The 19,214-nt window shown below is 42.1% G+C and overlaps 1 long non-coding RNA gene across 2 annotated transcripts; it reads left to right on the plus strand.

Moving 5' to 3' along the window:
* The first annotated feature begins 12,824 nt into the window (after positions 1-12,824).
* On the plus strand, positions 12,825-17,979 carry LOC131280491 (uncharacterized). Of its 2 annotated transcripts, none has more exons than XR_009188103.1 (3): positions 12,825-12,881; positions 13,755-13,827; positions 17,914-17,979. It is a non-coding gene; the product is annotated as an uncharacterized lncRNA (long non-coding RNA). The 2 variants fall into 2 exon arrangements; XR_011650013.1 differs by lacking the exon at positions 17,914-17,979 and adding an exon at positions 17,355-17,870.
* Positions 17,980-19,214: the final 1,235 nt, after the last annotated feature.

The raw sequence follows: 19,214 nt of genomic DNA on the forward strand, positions 1-19,214 counted from the left end.
CTGAAAAACAGGGCTCAGAATTTGGAGACTGACTCTCCTCTGGGCCTGTATGTTATAAATCTGTTCCTCTGCTAATCTGAGTACCACTTGGGCTTTTCTGCCACTCAGAACTCCCAGCTTTACAGCAACATTTTGTCCCCTGACTGGGAAACCCAACTATGCTGGCCCTTTGAGCCTCTGGTTTGAGACTGGCAGGCATGGCTGGTGGAGATCTCCACATGAACGAGGCAGCACCACCTGTCCCCTTGATGGGGCATCCTTCAGGGAAAGGATCCCTGTGGGCCATGTCCTCTGACCCAGCCTGACTCAGTGGAGGGGTGGATTGAACAACATAAGAAGATGCTGGAAAGGTAAGACCCCAGGGCTCTGAGACCCAGTCAGGCCCATCTCCAGATACAAGTGCAGACTGATCACCTCCTAAAATCTTGAGATTCAAGATTCCAGGATAGGGCACTCCCTTGGGTGGGACTGTGTAAGCTCTGAGTGATTGAGTGAATGACTGGGGACTGACGAGGCCTCTACTGATCTAGTCTGTGGCCCATGGCCTGTGCTACAGAACCCAAGTGGGTCCCAACCTGCACTCAGCGGCTATGTCATACGGCATAATGGATAATCCAGACTCTACATAATGCCTTAGCTAAGGCGAGGCTAAGTTCTCTTGAGAAACACGGACAAGCAGGCATCTGAGTGGCCTTGTGAGGAACACCCCTCCTTTGTTTGACCTGTGACACCAGCTAAGGGATGGGATCATCACAATCCAAACTCACTATCTTAGATGGTATGTCCTCTTGACATAGAGGTGCAATGGACACAACCAATCCATTGTCCACATAGAAAAGGTGGCATTGGATTGGGAAAAGTGGACATGGTGGCTGATGGGTATGGGGAAAGGCAGGAGGAGATGAGAGGTGGAGACGTCTTTGGGACATGGAGCTGCCCTGGATGGTGCTTCAGGAGCAATCACCGGACGTTGTGGATCCTCGCGGGGCCCACTGGATGGAATGGGGGAGAGTATGGGCCATGGTGTGGACCATTGACCATGGGGTGCAGAGGTGCCCAGAGATGTACTTGCCAGGTGCAGTGGATGTGTCATAGTGACGGGGGTGGGTGTTGCTGGGGGGGGAGAGGTGGGGTGGGGGTGGTGGGGTTGAATGGGACCTCATATATATATATTTTTGGTGTAGTATTATTACAAAGTCAATAAAAAAAAATTTTCAAAAAGGCCTTTTCCAGGAATTATGGTATTTCCTCCAGAAATATCCAGATTCTGTGCAAAGTTGAGTGGCCTAAGTTTAGTGTTAATTAGCCCTCAGAGGGAACCCTAGAGGTGGCCAAGGTTCATGCAGTTTGGCAGTCACTGAAGCCCCTGGCCACCCCAGTCAGTTTCCCTACTTCAATTCCTGGTTAGAAATTGCCCAAACCCTGCTCTCTTAGGAAGGGTCAGAGTAGGGTCCTAGTAACACAAACAGCCAGACTTTGAAAACCTTTTATTCTACAAAAATCTCCAAAGGGAAATCCACTATTCCTGCTGTATAGTACAGCCCTTCCAGAATATTTCCCTGCCCTGGAGCCTCCACAGGCAGATCTCCCAGAGACAACTCCACCTTCAGGCCCCCAGGCCTGTCAGCCCTGAGGGGGATCCTGAAACCCCTTTGGCAAGGGGACTTCAGTCAGTGCAGCCTGTGCTTCAGAAGCCCCTCCACAAAACACAGGGTCCACCCAGATCAGTGCAGATGGGACTGAACAACCCAGGAGGCCACTCCTGTTTCATCAACCTTTCACAACTGCAGATCTCTTAAACTGGAAGCACCACACCCCTTCACATTTGGAAAAGCCTCAGGCTCTTATCCACCTCATGGAGTCCATTTTCCAAGCCCACCGCCCCACTTGGGGTGATTGCCTCCAACTCCTCCTAACCCTGTTCAATATGGAGCAGAGACGCCAGATCCTCATGGAAGCCAGAAACTGGTTGTGAGAACAGGCCCCCACAACTGTCTTGAAACCAGAGGAATGGGCCCCAGAAGCAGCACCAAAAGCTCAACCAGTCTGAAACTTTAACACGAATCTGGGACAGGCTGCCCTTCAGTGGTATCAAAAAGCCCTCCTCAGAATGGTATGAGAAGGAGCAAGGCAGCCCACAAACATATCCTAAAAGGCCTCCATCACTCAACAGCCTGAAGAAACTCTGGGAGATCTGCAAAGCCTTCAGGATCTACACTCCCTTCAACCCAGAAGCCCTGGAAAGCCAGAGAATGGTCAGTGCATCTCTCATCACCCAGGAGGCATCAGACATCAAATGGAAACTTTGAAAGCTAAATGGGTTCACAGAAATAAACATCTCCCAGCTCCTCAAAGTCTCAAACAGTATTTGTCAATCAAGACAAAATCTCCCTGTTAACAGCAGCCTTAAAAAATCCAGACCCAACCAATCGCAAAAGGCCACCCTGAAAAGGGAGGAATACTTCACCCTGAAACACTCTGCTGCTGCCAGTACCTCTTAATGGGACAGTTATGGCCTGGGGCCACCTGATTTTCTTGTCTGAACTTAAAAAAATCCTTTTTTTTTCTGCCTGTGGGTGGTTCCCCAGAACCAATCCCTATTTGTTCTTGAATGGGAGAATCCCAAAACTCAACAAAAAATTTCAGTTAACTTGGATTCAACTCCCACAGGGCTTCAAAATCTCCCCCACCCATTTTCCTGAATCCTGCCACTTTCCTGCTCACCAAAAGAAAACCTCCTGAACATGACTGTGCAGAAGTAACAAAAAAAGTGTATGCCAGGTGCCCCGACCTCCAGGACAGGCCACTTTCTTGCCCAGATCAAACCCTATTCACAGACAGCAGCAGTTTTCTCAGAGATGGAAATAGGCTCAGATTTGCCAGCATCAAGTTTGGTATCTAAAGTTTGTCATCTCAAAAAAGCACCCGAGGGAAACTGGCTACTCCCGGGTGGCTGAGTCTTCATCCCAAAGGGGACCACCCACATGCTTGTTCAACAATAGCACCAGCTCACCCACCTGGGCAAAGCTGCTTTAAGAGCCCTGCTCAGAAAATATTACTACAGTGCCCAGATGGCCTCGCCCTGCACCACCGTTAGTAGACAATGCCAAACCTGCACTAAAAACAACCTCCCAAGGTCCCCAGGCCCAGCAGGCATCCAACCCACAGGAACTGCCCCTCTTAAAAACTTAGCAGTGGACTTTACAGAAATAAAACCAAGTCGAGGGTATAGGTACTCATTAGTAATAATGTGCACCTTCTCAGGCTGGGTCAAGGCCTTTCCCACTGCACTAAAAAAGCAAAAAAGTAACTAATGCTTCACTTGAAAAATAGTTTCGTGGCACAGAATACCCTTATCCATAAGCAGCAACAATGGCCTGACTGTCATAGCAGCCATCATCCAAGAGCTAGCAAAATGTTACAAATTAAGTGAAAACTCCATACAGCATATAAGCCCCAGAGCTCAGGGAAAGTAAAGCCCTAACTCTCAAAACCACCCTAGTCAAATTCTGTTTAAAAAAAAAAAAAGACCTCCCCTGAGTAAATCTGCTCCCATTAGCACTCCTCAGAGTCAGGGGCTTCCCCAGGTCCTGGGGTTATTCACCTTTTGAAATTCTGTTTAAAGGACCACATCCAATTACTCAAACCTTCAAGGGAAATCTTGGACTCCTAGGAAAAACCAGCCAGGATTCTATCCTCCAGCAGTTAGGAAAAACCCTAGCCCAAATACACAAACCATCCTGTCTCAAGATCTGATCCCATTAAGCCACCCAGTACACCCACACTTTTCTGGAAACCTAGCTTGGTTTAAAAAAAAAAATAGAAAAAGGAGACTTTCCAGCCCACCTGTTGCTTCTTAAAAAGATAAGGCACTTCAAGAGATGGAAGTTGTTTATTTCTAGTGGCATGGGGCTGAAAATTAATCAAAAACATTTATATATGCATTGGATATTCCAGATTGTGTGTGTGTGTTTTGTGTGGGTTTAAAAAAAATTATTCATTAAGTATTTATTGAGAATAACTTTGTCAGGCATTATTGTTTTGATTTTATTTTTGTTAAGCACTGATTATTGTATTACATTTCAAAGATTTACATTTTATACAACCTTAACATTCAAACATGTAGTGGAACACTGATGTCCTGTTTTGCTTTTATCTTGTTTTTTTTCTCTCAAGGATTTCTGATCATTAGTTTGATAGCATTTCCAATAGGCATGTATAACATGAATGCATTTCTACCCTTTAAAATGGCTTTGTGATTTTTATATGACTTTCTGAGATTTCTGGTTTTATAGCTCTTTGTAAAAAATCTCACTGGTTAACATTCAGATTCTAAATATTAGAAAATTTCAAAAATAAAAATGCATCAAAATTATTTATGAATTCTTATATTTAAAGTGAAAGCATTAGTGTAAATCAGAGTTCATCCTATTAAAACCAAATTCCCTTATGCATATTCCATAATATAGTACTCTCAACAACTTAACTTGCTTCTGTAAATTAATAAAATCCTAGAATAAAATTTAGTAGATGATGCCTATGAAAATGATGGCTTTCTCAGAAATTCCTATTAGGTAGCAAATAAGTTAGATTTAGATATACCAAATGGAAAATTATATTTTGGCATGTGGTAGGAAAATACTGTGTAGTTTGAAATTTTATCATAAACTTTTCATCATCTAATCCTAAAGAGATACTAACTTTTGAAAGTAAAGATGGCCCAAAGTGGTAGAATTTATTACAAATAAATGCTTAATAAATTTGCTTACATCTTTTCCCCTCATACCTTTTAGATTAAGTGAAGATATTAGCAAGAGAAGTGTTGTAAACCTTTACCCCATGAAATCAGCAGAAGCCTTAGAATTACAAGATTCTGCACTGAAGTATGTTTACCTTTTAATAACAAAAACAGACTCCACCTTTTTACATTGAAGCGTTTGTGCTTTAAATTCCCCTGCTATCTTTTTTCTTCCCTTGTTCCTACAGTGGTCAGATTCAGCTGGAGACGTCACCAGGGTGTGAGGTAAGGGTGCTCTCAGACTAGCCAGGGCCTGCCACAGAATTCTGGCCCCCATGTTCCCTGAAGATTCATGGGTGGTGGTGGGGTCATATGGAATGGCCTGTCCTTCTTGTGTTGTTTTTCTGTAAGCCTAAAACTTCTTTGAAAATAAAGTTTATTATTACTTAAAAGAAAAGAATATATCAAAGAGAAACTACGAGAGCTATCTGAGAACAGGGAAAGGGGGGTTTGGTTAGAGTTACATGAAGTAAAATTTAAGTGACTGTGGAGAAGGCAGTTTTGAGGTGAAGTAGGAATGAACCTGGAGGGGCTTAAAAAGATGAACTTACCCTGGTCATAGGGAGAGAGGTTTGAGTGAGGAACACTCTTTAAGTCCCTTCTTGTTGAATGGGCTTAGAGTGGCCAATGTCAAGGCGGGATTGTGCACGAGCCAATTTATATACCCTGAGGTGTCAGTCCATGTGCAGTCTCACACTGGTAAGTCTCTGTGCTAAAGAAATAGGAGAAAAGGGGACAATAAAGGTCAGAGCCTTGTCCCCTGAGAGTATGGGTTAGTTGAGCAGAGTGACTTGCTTGCAATTGCTTTGGGTATCAGTCATTCCCAGCTCAAGGATTTACCGTGGGCCAGTTAATTGCCCTCATTTTCTGCTAATTGGAGTGAGAATAATAGCTGTTATAAAAATGAAATGAGATGATGCAAGAAGGGTCTTGCAACACAGGACATGCCATAAATGGTAGCTGTTATTCTTCTCCTAGTCTTTTATTGCTAGGGGGGTGGTCTTAGAATCCGGGCACCACCGCCTTCCTGGTGGAGACATTGCTGCATCACCCCATCGTGGAACAGCAGGAAGCCTTTCGTGTGCAGGCTGCCCTGGGCCCATGTCATCAAGCTCTCCATTCCAGACACTGCTGCTGCTGATTCTGCACAGGCACATTTTCTTTTTTAAGGACTTTATTTGGAAATCATTCTAAACTTATGAAAGATTGCCCACCCCCCCAAAAAAAAAGCCATTTCAAGGAACATTCATATATTCTTTTTTTTTTTAAAGATACTTAGATTATGCAACTGTCACATAAAAATGTACAGGATTCCCATATGCCCCACTCCCTACCATCCATTTATTCTTTTACCCACATTTGCCTATTATTAACAAGCACTCCATTTATACTGCCATTTACTCCATCTCTACTTCCCCCTTCCCTCTCTACTCTTCCCCTCCCTCCAGCCCCCACAGCACATACACACAGAGTTCTTTTTCTAAACCATTAGAGGGTATGCTTCTTACACCATAGCCTTTACTCTTCACCATTTCAGTGTGGGTTTTTTACTAACAGGCATTTTATCTTAGAGAGCTACCTTTCAATATTAACTTCATACATCTACATTGATAAAATTCTTTCATCTAATCTTCCTTCCATAAGGAAGGAAGGTCCTTCATAGCCTTGCCCCCTCCAGTGCTGGATCTAGTCTAGGGATTGGTGTTGCATTTATTGGGAGTGTAGCTACAGCCTCCTTTGATCTGGAAATGTTGTAGAGAAATCAGGTTTGTGCGGTATTGAAGGCCAGGACACGAGAGTACCGAGAAGGAAGTTGATTTATTTTGACCCGCCAGGCTCAGCAGACTCTTGTCTTAATAAAAACCAAGCCCCAAATAGCCTTTTTCAGACCTTTTTATACAGAGGATATAGGATTAGGGAGACTAACTGTGATGGTATGCAAACAGACCTTTGGTTAGGTTCTTCAGTGTTTGATCTTAGTATCAGATAGGTTATTTCCTCCAGGCAAGTTACATATTCTCCACATCCAAGCCAGCTTGGATTAGCATATCTTCCACATTCCGTCTGGAGGCAGCCCTGAATACACATTCAGTCTTACATCCTTTCTGAACGTTCAAATACTGTAGGGCCTATATTACTTATTTGGCCATTTTGGGAACTAGGTACACTTGGAAACAATTTTGAATTTATGCACAGGCTATATCAGCACATACTACAAACTTTCTTTAACTTTTGTGACCTTGAAATTTTGAATGACACAGTCCCTGCTCTCCCCCACCCCCTTTCCAATAGAATGTTCCTCATTTTACATTCGTCTGAGGTTTCCTGATAATTCATAATTAGATTGGGGTTCTGCACTCTTGGTTGGAAAACTGCCCCGGGGTGCCCCAACTGGAGGCCTGCCACACCAATCTACCCCTCCCTGGTGGTAGTAATTCCTTCACCTGGCAAAGGTGTGGCCCAATTTCCCCACTGGGTAATTACTGCTTTTTAAATCCTCCCTTGCAACTCATCAGTCTATGGGGGGATGTTTCCAGACCAAGGTAGTGTCTTGCTGCAGACATGCTTTTGACCTCACCAGACAGATGTCCACCAATGAGCATGGCATCAGGAGTCCCAGCAGGGCTCAGTGCCTCTAGGGGAAACAATGTGTCCACTCCATCTCAGTGTACAATTAGAGGATCATCCAAGGATCTCCAGTGTCTTCTGCTGAAATGCAGGTCTTCCTGATCGTGAAACCTGCCACGTATTGAGGCCTTACTTCATCTGGACAGGGTGTGAGGTGTTTGACACGTGTCATTGTTACTCCTTTCTTTCAGCACATACTTACTGAGTACATACCATGGCACCCAAAGAACTAGCAGTGAACTAAGCCAAGGTCCTGCCCTCAGGCATTCAGGATCCAGATAAGGTATTAGGGAAAGGTGGGCGTTATGAGGCACAGTCTACAGGTGCAGAACCTGGAGCTGCCATCAGGTCACATGCTGGCCCGAATGACTTAGGTGGTAAATGGCTGGTCCCTGCTTTTCCACTACATCATATTGCTTCTGCATGATGTGGACTAGTGGTGATGTACTAAGCCTTGTCATATTTAGAAACCTAGTGGGACCCGAATAGACCAATCCTTTTCTGAACAACTAGTCTCAGCAGGGGTAGAGAGCATGTATGTCCATGGTGATGCATTTTGCCTCCCACCAGGAATGCAGATGGGGAATGGAAGGAACAGGGGTGGGTATATCCTGGACTAAGTACTGACTGACCATAGGTCAAGTTTTGCCTTGATCTAGTCTTCATCCCATCACTTAATCCAAGTAGCTCTATACTTGAGTGCTTTTTGTTGATGCCATGAAGCACTAATAATTCCAATAGTTATTAAGAACTTCTACTAAGGTTGGACATCTCAGTGGTTAGGAAAGAATATTTCATGTCACATTCTCTTAATATTTGTCCAAGATTCTCTTAATGTTGAACTTCTTCTCATTTTCCCATCAGCAAAGGTGAGCTGTTTCTCTGCAGTCAGTTCTAGATTTTCCCAGGGGAATTTCATTCTCTCTATTGATCTCCTCTTTATTTTTCCTGTTCTTTGCTTTTCTCCCATTGTTTGACACAAGCACAGACACTTAGGGGTTCCCCTCTGAGTAGGGTCATGCGCAGGGGCTGGCACACAGCCAGCAGTCCCTGAGGGCTTATGGAAGGGAGAGAAAGGGGATCCAATGATAAGGAATGGACTTTGGGAAGGAAAATTTCAATGTCCCGCCCATTCAGTGGACAGACCACTGGGTTTTAACTGATTGCTGAAGGTACTCCATCATTTAGGCACAATTTATATTCTATTCTTGTAATGCTTTCCTTATGCTTATCTAAATTGAAACGCATCGGGAACATTTCCAATTGCCCATAAAGCTTCATGGGATTTTCCCAAAATTTGACTGTTTGCCATCATTTTATTATGTGGAGAATCCTAGTGTCACCCCAAAGAATGATATTTCAGTTCCAAGTAATGTATCAATCCTTCAGTCAGTTTGGTCACCACCCCCTCCCCCCTTTGTTTAAGCACCTGCTTGAAATGTCCTTGAACTTTCCATCTCATAGAGTCTCAAAAAGAGATATATCTGTGTACCTGAATTCAGGAGATTGGGGGAAACAAACCCTCTGGAAAAATACCTTGAGTCCATCTCTTATGTATAATGTTTTGTGTTATGTTAATTAATTCAAGGTGTTTTTTCCCATCCTTTTTGGTTGGATGAGGAGTCCTCCTACTGGAGTAAGAAATTCTTACTCCTTGTCTTCCTTCTAGGGCAATTCACCATCTTTGACTAGATGCATGTTCACGATTTTAAAAAGGGAGGTTGGATTAGCTGGCTCTGGTGGGAAAAGGAAGTCACACAGAGCAGGAAAAGGAAAAGGAAGTTGTGCCTTGGCAAGGCTGGCAATAATGACTAATGCAGAACTTAAATATGTTTCTCATTTATGATCTGGTTATTTTCACATTCTCTCTTTCATCCCATTTGGGAAGAGAGCAAACCTTCCAGGATACTCTTAAGTCAACTAACCAGTATCTCTTGGTAACCTGGAGTGGCTTCAGCCTTGTTTTGGTGTAGAAGACTGGAATATGAAGGCAATAAAGTTGTCATCCTGAGTCTGTTTTAGGCACTTTGGTGGCTGAGGATGGGATAAGGAGTTTATGGAGAGATGAGCAAACTAGACTGGTGGGGTGGGGTGGGGTGGGCTTGGATTGGTAACTGGAAGCTGTGTTGAGCACATGTGCAGGAAGTTGCACTGTGTGTAATGGTGTGGGACCCAGTTAGATACGGGGAGGCCAAGAGCATGAGGCAGTTTGTCATTGGCACTGCTTTCTCTGACTTTATACTCATGTTTGAAGACTTTCCACAGGAATTTTGGGTAGCCTTGGCATCCATTCAGGGAGAACTGCAAATGACCTTTCTGTATATAAATAATAGAGAATGAGCTGAAGAATTAGGGGGAATGACAGGAAATAGGAGGGGAAGGCATTGCTTATCACGAGAACCAGCCCAGAAGTCAAGTTCCTTGTTGGAAGTTCTAACAAAGCCACTTAACTGAATAGGGAAAATAATGACATTTTCCCCCCTAAAAATATGTTCTGGTTTTGACATAAACCCAAAGCTAGAACATAATTTATATATATATTTATTTATTTTATTTATTTCTCTCTCCTTCCCCCCCCCCCCATTTTCTGATCTCTGTGTCCATTTGCCGTGTGTTCTTCTGCATCCACTTGCATTATTAGGTTGCACTGGGAAACCGCATCTCTTTTTTGTTGTGTCATCTTGCTGTGTCAGCTATCCATGTGTGTGGCACCACTCCTGGGTGGGCTGTGCTTTTTTCATGTGGGGTGGCTCTCCTTGTGGGGCACACACCTTGCATGTGGGGCACCCCTATGCAGAGGTGCTCCTGTGTGGCACAGCACTTCTTGCATGTGGCAGCACTGTATATGGGCCAGCTCATCACACAGGTCAGGGGGCCCTGGGGATTGAACCCTGGACTCTCCATATGGTAGGTGGATGCTCTATCAGTTGAGCCACATCCACTTCCTGATTTTTAAGATTTTTAAGAATAGCATTACTCAACAGTGAATTCAAGATAAGAATAGAGATTGGCATGAACTTGGTGGAATGTATGAAGATGTTTATATTAGCAATTACCAGCATTTTCATTAGGGTGGATCTACAGCGTTCTTGATTATCATAAAAAAAAGAGAAGGTAGCGCATAGTGGTGTAGCTCAGTGGCTGAGTGCCTGCTTTGCATGTACGAGGTACCAAGTTCAGTCCCTGACATCTAAAAAATAAAATAAAAAGAAGAAGAAAGAGCATCATGAAATAAGCTAGTGTTGTGCCCTGTGGGGCCCCTCATCTCCATGTGTCTCTCTCCCTTGGTTTTCCTGGTATGCTACAGGCTCAGGTGCCCCTTGAATAAGAATGACTCCAGGCCCCAATCTCTACCCCCCAAAATTCAAATGTATATCCAAAGGACTGCTGACCTTTTTCATCTCCAGGCCTCACATTTCTCATTCTCTACATGGCTAAAGTGAAGCTATCAAATTCCTTAATTAAATTACATGCTGAGTTTGGCTTCGAGACTGGCCACATTTGAGTAACATGAAGGCTGACAGGAGGAAATTCCCAGGCACAATGTTGCTCTAGGCCTTGTTCTTATTTTAGGTTTATCAGCTCACAAGCATAGTCATTAGCATCAGGGGCTCACTGTTGAACCCTCACTCCCTCCCGGTCCCCGCCGCTGTACCTGGGAGACTGTCGCTGCTCCCCTAGGGACCACGACAGAGCACCACTGGCCAGGAACCCAGTACCCCCCCTGCTGTGGTTTTTAATTGTTGCCACTATGAGTATATCCTGATGTGGACCATTGTCTATGAGGTGCAGAGGTGCCCAAAGATGTACTTACCAAATCCAATGGATGTGTCATGATGATGGGAACGAGTGTTGTTGGGGGGGGAGAGGGGGGGTGGGGGTGGGGTTGAATGGGACCTCACATATATATTTTTAATGTAATATTATTACAAAGTCAATAAAAAAATTCCTTAATTAAAAAACAAACAAACAAACAGGTGTTGTGGTCATATATGTACACCATAACGTTTCCCATTTTAGCCCCTTTCACACATACAATTCATTGGCCTTAATCCCATTCACAGTGTGGTGCTCTCAACCCCATCACCACCATCCATTCCCAAAATGTTTTCCTCGACCACCCAGAAACTCTGTACTCACCCCCATCCTACCCCAACCTTGTAGTCTACCTCCTGCCTCTATGAATTTGCACATTCTAGTTATTTCCTATCACTGAGATCCTGCCACGTTTGCTCTTTTGTACCTGGCTTCTTCTACTCAAAAAGGTTCATCCATGCCGTTGCATGAGTCAGAACTCCATTCTTTCTACAGCTGTGTAGTCTTCCATTGTGTGTAACACATTTTGTTTGTACACTCCTTCTCTTGAGGGACACTTGGGTTGCTTCCACCTTGTGGCTAGTATGAATATTGCTATGCATATCTGCTGGACACCCCACTTTCAGGTTCTTGGGGTATATACCTAGGCCATATGGTAATTCTGTACTTTCTCAGAACAGTCAAACTTTATACAGTGACTGCACCATTTTATATTCCCACCAACAACGTTTGAGGATGTATTTCTCAACATCCTCTCCAACACCTGTAACTTCCCATCTTTAAAAATAGTAACCATTCAGGTGGGTGTGACTTGGTATCTCATCGTGGTTTTGATTTGCATTTCCCTAATAGCCAGTCATGATGAGTATCTTTTCATTTGCTTTTTTGCCATTTGTATATATTCTTTAAAGAAACATCCATTCACATCCTGGGCCCATTTTTTCATGGAGTTGTCTTTTAGTTGTCAGCATCCCTCTGGAATTGCTCCCAAGTGTCTTCTCTGTGGGTCTCAGAGGTACCAGCACCCACTGAGCCACTCCTCTTGGAAGCCAGAATGTCACCCATGGTCAATTCCAAGCTCTGCACATTTTAACTGAGCTTGTTTTTTTCTTGAAAACTTTCTTTGAACCATGATTGTCAAGGCAAATTGATGTTGAACTGACAGCATGTGATTTGCCCAGGTGCTTTTGGGTTTTAGGCAAAAGTTTTTATTAACAGCTCCCCATGTGATTCTGTGTATTTGGGAACTGCTGGCTTGGACCCTTTCTAGAAGACTGTAATTAAAATGGGGTGGGGGCTGCATGTGGAAGAAGCCAAAGGCAGCATGGCTGGTGACCACACAGGTAAACAGACAAGCTGATGTTGACACGTACTTTGTGCTGGGAGGTCCCTCACCTTAGTTTGTGTTCCAGTTCATATGTACTCCTCTAGGAATACAACTTTCATGGTTTTAGGAAATGTGTCTATGCCTGACTTAAAACACTCATTAGTTAATGTAGTGTAGGAGGAAGAAAGATGCATTCTTACCGCAGCAATTTTACAGTCCAGTGGAATATACCATGCTTTCTTTTTCTTCTTCTTTAAGGTGCAAAACGATCTCACATTGCAGAGTAATGGCTGTCAGTATTCTCCAAATGAGGTGAGTTTCCTGAAGGTTAATGGAACTGGAGGCCTTTCATAAAGCCTGAATTGGAGCATCTTCTACAGCAGGCGTTCTTAACCAGGGGTCTGTGAGCTTGAAGTGAAATTCAAAAATACATTATTCTTGTGGGGATGTGCTGGAGTGGACATGAAATATTTATTAACTAATACACAATACAGTGTGGACTTTTTAAGGGGTCCATGGTTTTCACCTGACTGGCAGAGGGATCTATGGAACAAAAAAGGTTAAGAACCCCTGTGTTACAGAAAGAGATCATCTAAGACTGTGTGATTAATGAGTTAACTGAGTGTTGCAGATTCTTTCATTAGCTATCTTAGCCTTACCTCACCCTAATTGTAATTAAAGATTGTTTATGAGATATAAATATATTTGAAAAACCAAATAGGGGAACTTCTTTATAGACTGTGTTCTAAACTGAATGAAACCAGCTCAAATCAAACCACCTTTGGCATATCTTGTTATCCATAAATGATTCATGTGCTTTTCCTGTAGACATCTATTCAGTGAGTGTTGGTTCCTCATTTCATTGCAGTACGAGAGTCTTCATCTGATATGCCCCATTTTGGATGTGTTGGGGAACAAAATGATTGCCAGTTTTCCATGACTAAAATGTTTCTGTAAAGAACAAATAAAAAATTGAGTGAATTCCCCCCAAACAATATTCTTTTGATTGTACCATTTTTTAAAATTGCCATGTGAAGATGCATCTATTATTATATATTTTAGCCAGGCCCTCATCTCACAGCAGCAAATGCAAAAGGCCAGTGGTTTTATAATTGTCCTTGAACATAGAGATGCCTGCTGAGTTCTCTTCTGTTTTTTAAATTGCCTTTCCTTCTAACACCACAGGTGAGAGAGGACTCACCTGCAGAATCTCCTACCACAGAGAGCACCACTCCCTTTGGCCTGAAGCCTCCATCAGGTAAACAGAATGCTCAGACAGTTTCTCTCATTAGCCTTTTAAAATGATCCATTGTCAGTGTGAATGTCCTTATCAACCCTGCGAGTATAATAAATCCTGACCTCAAAATTGGCCTACCACCTGGGAAGCCCAGACTTCAGAGTTTTGCTTCCAAGTAATCGGCTTATAAATCCATATTTTCAGTCATGCATGGCTTGCCTCCTTCCAAATCAGAGTAAAAGTAAAGTGGTGATGGGTATGTGTAGAGTGGAGAAGAAATGATGTTTGGAGTTTTTTGATACCCAGGGATTATCTGTCAGTGATTCCGTTGCCCCAAGGGTGCCTGGGGCTCTGCTGAGTCTATGATTAAGGGCTGCCTCTAGGGGAGGAGCTCCTTCTTCCACAGCCTGAACTTGCATCCTGAGCCTGGCAGGTTTTATGTATTTACTCATCTAATAGGATGGTCATTTCAAGATTTCTCTCCATGGCCAGGAATCTTTTTTTTTTTTTTTAAGCCTTTCTTGAAAGCATTCTGCTTATATTACCTCCTTTCTTTCATTTACTATTAGTATATCACAGAAGTAAATTATAGCAATGTGCAAAATATTTGATTTTTTAAAAAAGAGCTACAGCTAGAAATGTTCTGATTTCTCTGTTTATCTAAAGGTCTGGTGCCATATACCTTCTTTCATGTCCTTCATTGTTTTCATATTTTTGATTCTTTGGTGTTTGGCATCCACTCACTACAATTGCTTTTAAGAAAATGATAGATGGGAAACGGACTTTGGCCCAGTGGTTAGGGCGTCCGTCTACCATATGGGAGGTCCGCGGTTCAAACCCTGGGCCTCCTTGACCCGTGCGGAGCTGGCCATGCGCAGTGCTGATGCGCGCAAGGAGTGCCGTGCCACGCAAGGGTGTCCCCCGCGTAGGGGAGCCCCATGCACAAGGAGTGCGCCGGTGAGGAAAGCCACCCAGCGTGAAAAGAAAGAGCAGCCTGCCCAGGAATGGCGCCGCCCACACTTCCCGTGCTGCTGACGACAACAGAAGTGGACAAAGAAACAAGACGCAGCAAATAGACACCAAGAACAGACAACCAGGGGAGGGGGGGAAATTAAATAAATAAATAAATCTTAAAAAAAAAAAAAAAAGAAAATGATAGATGACTCAGACACTTCTAAGCAAAAACTAGCTCAGATGTTCTTGGGTTTTCCAGTAAAGCATTTTGGCAACAACCTAAGTTCTACATATGCATATTTTGGGAAAAGGGTGGGGAGGGCACCTGTAGAAAAAAGAACAAAGATGATTCTTTTACACAGGGAGCCTTTCATTTCTGAGCAGGCTGGCGGGGTGTAATGGTTTCCCAGCATTTCAGATGGACCGGGAGGCAAAGCCCTTTGACAAGATGCTTGGGCTTGGCAAGGGTTAGTGGTGCTTTAGGGAGAGCAGAATGGTACGTGAAATAAGGCTCAAATGCTGGCCCCTCACTGGGCCTTTGTTTGGAGCTCTGAGCATATGCCACCTCTGAGCCGTGGACCCTGGGCTTCCCATCCTCCCAGACTCAGACATGTGCTGGGGAAAACGGAGGCCAGTCAGGGCATGGCTCAGCTCTGCCTGCATGGAAAGCACCCAAGGACCCCAGGGAAAAACAGCTTTATCCTAAGCTTTGCGGTCAGTTCTGCACAATTTTAAAATATTTTTATGTTGAGCAAGTCAAGATAAATTTTTTAGGAGGTACCAGGAATGAACCCAGGACCTCGTACATGGGAAGCAGGTGCTCAGCCACTGGGCTCCATCTGCTCCCCAATGAGAGCTGGTTATCTCATTTGTTTGTTTTGTTTTTAGGAGGACTGGGGATCAAACCTGGAACCTCATACATGGGAAGCTACAGCCGCTCCCCAGAACAGTGTTCTTTTGAAAGTGCAGCTTTGCACTTTAGCTGTCAAGTTGTTTTTAGTGACTTTTTAAATTCCTCTTTTGGGCATCCATGCTCACATTATCAAAGTTAGAGCTTACCCTCCACTTGTACTGTGAAATCATTTCAAATTCTTTGTGGTGGTAAAAAAAATTTTTTTAATCAATTGTTTATATTTTAGTAGGAGAAAACAAAAGTAATCCCCTCTCCAAGGTTTCTACCTTTTTATAATTTTGACTAGTCAATGAGGAAATCAGTTTTGAAAGTTCTCTGACTTTGGTTGCTGTAAATAATAGTAATTTATCTTCAGGAACATCTGGCACATTTGAGCTTTATAAAACAAGCACTACATATTGGGAATTTATTTCCATTTCATTTATTAGTTTAAAAATATTACAGTATATATTTATCACATTTTCTAGGAAATAATATATCTAGTAATCTTAATTGAAAGTCAGATGGTTAAAAAAGAAACCCTTTTGACTGAGTAGCTCTAGGTAAAAAGCCAAGGAATTTTTATTTTAAAATTAAGTATGTGAATTTATGTGATTTGTGTGTTATAAATAAAAGAAAGCAGACTGCTCAAATCAGCAAGTTGGAATAAGAACTTAGATTCTTAAAGTCAGCTGATAGTTTTCTTCAAATTCTTTTGCCTTCTGATTTTTTCCCTCAAAGAAAGATAAGTGCATGTACCCAAACAGTCATTCTAGAACCATGCCCATTTATTTTACTGGTCCTGCCTTATGATTGAATGAAAAAATTATATAGCCATTTCCTAAACACATGAGATTGCTATATTGCTATATGGATATTTAATGGGGAAAAAAAGAGGAAAGTGCTTCATTTCATTAATGACCCACTAAAGAGTGCTTGAAATTGACCTCTATTGGCTAATTGAGTTTGTTGTTAAAGAGACCTTTACTAGGGTCCAAAATTGTTCTTATATTGACCAATATTCAAAGACAATATTGAGAAGTGTGTCAGAGATTGAGAAAAGAGTTGGCTAGATTCAATTATCAATAAAGCATGCCAGTAAGAATTACAGCTGCCTTAAAAAGAAATTTTACATTGCTTTGGGGGAAAAATCACAGCTGGTCAATACTGATCCTGTAATCAATGGTTGAGTTTCTAAAGAATAGATATATCTACACCTCTATTAAGCTTTTCCCGTGCAACCAGATTTTTTGTGACTAATGTTTGTTAAGAGCATTAATTATTTGGAAGGCCTTTGCAAAAAAAATTACCTGGTAGGTCTTTTGCTTTTTTTCTGCATGACCTATGGGTACTTTCTTCCTGCTGACATGTTTCATTAGAACTTTAAGTCTTTGGGCTTTCTGTTGAGATGAACGATACTAACAGCATGCAAAGTAAATGACTGATAAGTACTAACGCTCAGTTTTTATCATTCTTTTTATTCCTTACACCATCTCCCATTCTTCTGTATTGTACTTGTGAAATGAACTCCATATCAATGAAATCTGCTTCATTTCCATCCAACCCTTATGCCATTTGTGACATGCTGCTGCCCCTTTGGTTTGTCCTGGTCCTTGTGCAACACAATGTGGACTGGCTCTCATGCTCTCCTGCAGACCCAGCCTTCACTCTTCCTCCTATCTCTTCCAACAAACTTATGCAGGCACAAACATGGGACAGCTCTAGTGACAGTGTTCCATCTGCAGGGGACAGTGACAATGGTAGGTGGCTATCTATGTTATCTTTCAGTTTGCTCGTTAGTAAGCCAATGACTATACTCAAACGTTCCTTTCCATGAAGCCAAAGATAGAGCATATGCAAGTGCATGCCTGATATAGATATAGTAAGAGAAACAGAGAAGTCAGAAAAGTATGTGCCCATTGTTCTAATCATCTTGAATATTTTGAACGTTGGGGAGGACTTTAAAATATTTTTTCTCTACCTTTTCTGCTAGGGTTTTTGGTGTTTGTTTGCAAAGCTTTGGGATGTGTGTATTTGAATTATCTCTGCTCCTGCATCTGAACCAAGTGCGTTTAGAGTTTGATCTTTTATTATCTATGCTTACCATATGAGATTTTTAAAGTAACTAAAAGGTACCTACACTGACCCCAAGTGTCACACTGAAAATAATGTTATAGAAATTTCTAAAATGAAGAGAATCACTTGCCTTCTCTGTTCTCTTATTTGCATGTTTTGACTCCTGATACCTCCATGAGTGTAAGTGCATCTTGAATAATATTGAACAATATAATTTGGCCTGAAGATCAAATGTATGAATAAAAATTGAGAACACTCAGCCAAGCTTGGTGGTATATCTTTTACTTTTGTGACCATAAATATCTTGCCTTGCCTAAGAGAATGAGATAAAATAATTATTTGGATCTACATAGCATATATAACTGGATCTCCATTCTAGTTTAATAGTGGTTCAGATTTTAAACATTTTACTTTAAAATACAAAATGATAGTAGTGATGTTAAGTGGTTCTAAGGGCATGATTTATAGATAAGAGAAGTGAGATGTGAAGTATAAACACAATGCAAATGCAATAGGAAGATAGATTTTCTGGTAATGTTTATTTTTTAAAAATCTAAGTGTGTCATGTGTTACACATGGAAAATTTGTAGTTTTAAAAACTTGCAGTGATTTCTGGTCAAAATTGCTGATCCAGTTTCCTTACATAGAGGATAATGTATACCCTGGAAGGATCAGTTACAAATGAAATTTTAAAGTTTCATATGCTTCTAAAGTTTTTAATTGAAAATAAGTATGACAAAAAACATAATGAAACAAAAACTCTTATATCTACCTATTTTAAATTCTGAAAGTTGAAGAGGGCTAAATGGAAACTTTCTTGATAAATGGCTTCTTTACTTAAAAATTAAAAGAAAGGGGGAGGAATTTTTTTTTTTTAGAAAACATGGCTATTTATGGGTCTGATATGAGTTAAAGGAAATAAAGCCTGGAATGAAAGATTTATGCATGGTTTGGTATTTCCATAGGAATGATATCTGAACTTTAAAGGACTTTAAAGGACTTTAAAAAAAAAAAAACATTGGGAAAGAATAAGGTGTCCAATACAGAAATAGAACACCTAATGTTGCCGATGAACCAGCTAAAACGTCCATCTCTGCATAGCCTGAGCCACACCGAGCTATGTAGAGATGGAGGGGCAAGCCCAGGCTCTAGATTCTGGTGTCATCTCCTCTGCCACAGCTACATTCATTTCATAGAATGAAAATTCTCAGTATTTACTGAGGATACCTATGTGCAAGGTATGAAGCTAGACTGCCCTTTGTTCAGTAAAATCCTAAGATCCATAAAAAATGGTTATTGCAAAATCCTTTTAAAAATAAAAGAACCAAGGGAAATGGATGTGGCTCAAGGAGTTGGGCTCCCATTAACCATATAGGAGGTCCAGGGTTCGATGAACAGGGCCTCCTGGTGAAGGCAAGCTGGCCCGTGTGGTGAGCTCACCCACATGGAGTGCCAGCCACCATGGGAGTGCACGCCCTGCAGGGGT

The sequence above is a fragment of the Dasypus novemcinctus genome, chromosome 11 (assembly GCF_030445035.2).
Source record: "Dasypus novemcinctus isolate mDasNov1 chromosome 11, mDasNov1.1.hap2, whole genome shotgun sequence".
NCBI classification, from domain to species: Eukaryota; Metazoa; Chordata; class Mammalia; order Cingulata; family Dasypodidae; genus Dasypus; species Dasypus novemcinctus.